This window comes from Prionailurus viverrinus, chromosome D1 (genome assembly GCF_022837055.1).
Source record: "Prionailurus viverrinus isolate Anna chromosome D1, UM_Priviv_1.0, whole genome shotgun sequence".
Lineage (NCBI taxonomy): Eukaryota > Metazoa > Chordata > Mammalia > Carnivora > Felidae > Prionailurus > Prionailurus viverrinus.
Window position 1 is genome coordinate 109618969 of NC_062570.1, and position 2726 is coordinate 109621694.

Here is a 2726-nt window from a genome sequence, read left to right on the forward strand (position 1 = left end):
CACTAAGGAGAAAGTGGGGTCAGGATCCATATGCACTTAGTGTGGGAGCACCTGGGTGGCTCAGTCGGTTGAGCTTCTGACTCTTTGATTTCAACTCAGGTCATGATCTCATGGTTCCTGGGTTCAAGGCCCATGTCCAGCTCCATGCTAACAGCAGGGAGCCTGCTTGGAATTCTCTCTCCCTCTCTCTCTGCCCCTCCTTCATTCATGTGTGTGCACACACACACTCTCTCTCTCTTCCAAAATAAATAATCATTAAAAAAATATATGCACTTAGTGTGACATAGCGAAAGGAAATATTTTCTCCCTTTGAACTTATTTCAGTAAAGTCATTGTGCCTTCTCTTACAGATCGACTCTTCAGCCTCCATGGCCCTTCAGTGCCTCCTGGATCAAGACGGAGGCCTGGGGAGATTCCAGATCCTTCAGATAATTTTCCTTTGTATCTCCAGCCTCGTAGTGAAAACTCATATTTTATTGGAGAACTTCACTGCAGCCATCCCTGGTCACTGCTGCTGGGTCCACATCCTTCACAATGACACAGTCTCTGCTAACAGCACTGGGATCTTCAGCCAAGAGGTACTCCTGAGAATCTCCATCCCACTGGACTCAAACACGAAGCCAGAGAAATGCCATCGCTTCATCCATCCCCAGGGGCAGTTCCTTCACCTGAATGGTACCTTCCGCAACACGAGTGGGCCAGACATAGAGCCCTGTGTGGAAGGCTGGGTGGATGACCAAAGCTTATTCCCTGTCACCATTGTAATTGAGGTAAGAAGTCCCATTTAAATCTTCCACTTACATGATCAAAGTGTTTAGAAATACACAAAAAATTGGGGCGCCTGGGTGGCTCAGTCGGTTGAGCGTCTGACTTCGGCTCAGGTCATGATCTCACAGTTGATGAGTTCGAGCCCCGCGTTGGGCTCTATGAGGGCAGCTCAGGTCCTGGAGCCTGCTTTGGATTCTGTGTCTCCCTCTCTCTCCGCTCCTCCCCTGCTCACCCTCTGTCTCTCTCTCAAAAATAAATAAAGGTTAAAAATAATTAAAAATAAATTTAAAAAAGAACTACACAAAAAATAGACTTGCTTTATACATTTAGTCCCAATGTGGACACTGCAGCCAGACTTTTCTTCATTCATTCAGCAGATAGTAATTGCTTATCTATACTATGACAGTCAAGAGTATTGGTATTGAGGTTAGTGAACAATCTAAACACATGCCTGCTATCACATCATTCAATCTAGTGAGAGAGACCTATAATTTAAAAAGTAATGTTATGCTATAGGAACCTGGGTGGCTCAGCCAGATAAGCACCGGACTTCAGCCCAGGTCATGATCTCACGGTCCATGGGCTCCAGCCCCACGTTGGGCTCTGGGCTCAGCTCAGAGCCTGGAGCCTGCTTCAGATTCTGTGTCTCCCTCTCTCTCTCTCTCTCCCTCTCTTTCAAAAATAAATAAACATTAAAAAGAAATGTAAGTAATGTTACGCTAGATCAGTGGTTCTCAATACTCATTGAAAACTGATTTCCAGGGGCGCCTGGGTGGCGCAGTCGGTTGAGCGTCCGACTTCAGCCAGGTCACGATCTCGCGGTCCGTGGGTTCGAGCCCCGCGTCAGGCTCTGGGCTGATGGCCCAGAGCCTGGAGCCTGTCTCCGATTCTGTGTCTCCCTCTCTCTCTCTGCCCCTCCCCCGTTCATGCTCTGTCTCTCTCTGTCCCAAAAATAAATAAACGTTGAAAAAAAAATTTTTTTTTTAAAAAAGAAAACTGATTTCCAGAGTAGAGTAAATCAGAACTTCTGGGCAAAGGACCAGGCATCAGCATTTTTTAAGCTTTCTCAAGTGATTTGATGTGTGGCCAAAGATAAGAGTTACCATAAAGGTGAATGTAGATTGCTAAGTGAAGTCCAAGGCAGGGCTTCTGTATTACCTATAGGATGAGAGTAGGTTTCTTGAAAAAATTGTGTTGGAGACAATACCTGAAAAATGTGTATAAGTTAATGCAACAAAGGGAATTGGTGGTCTAAGAGGAAAATGAATAGAGATATGCAGGCACATGGATGCAAATGATTCAGAGGATATGAGGCACAAGAGAGTGAACCAGCCTCATTTCAAGTGTTGAAGCAAGCTCAGTATTATAGCTGTGAGACACCAGGGGAGAGTGGTTGGAAACAAAGGCAGGACCACAAGGGAGAGGATCCCATCCATCTCATGTAAGAGTTTGGAGTCAATGTCTACTAAAGGGTTTAAACTCTTCTAAAACTGCTGTGCTGCTTTCCTCCTCTTCCAGTGGGAACTGATATGTGAATCTGAGTCATGAAAATCAGTGGCCCAATTCCTATTTATAGCTGGGGCACTGAGTTAGGTTTATTCTAGGGAAGGAGCAGGGAGATAAAGAGAAGGGAGGGAAACAAACCACAAGAGTCTCTTTATGATAGAGAACAAACTGAGGGTCGATGGAGGGAGGTGGGTGGAAGATGGGCTAGATAGGTGATGGGTAATGAGGGATGAGCGTTCGTTGGGATGAGCATGGGTGTTGTATGTAAATGATGAATCTCTGAATTCTACTCCTGAAACCAATATTGCGCTGTATGTTAACTAACATTGAAACTTAAAAAAGAAACCTTTGGGGCGCCTGGATGGCGCAGTCGGTTAAGCGTCCGACTTCAGCCAGGTCACGATCTCGCGGTCCGTGAGTTCGAGCCCCGCGTCAGGCTCTGGGCTGATGGC

At 46.0% G+C, this 2726-nt stretch overlaps 1 pseudogene; it reads left to right on the forward strand.

The window, feature by feature from the left end:
* The first annotated feature begins 368 nt into the window (after positions 1 to 368).
* On the forward strand, positions 369 to 2361 carry LOC125146607 (solute carrier family 22 member 9-like; annotated as a pseudogene).
* The last annotated feature ends 365 nt before the right edge of the window (positions 2362 to 2726 follow it).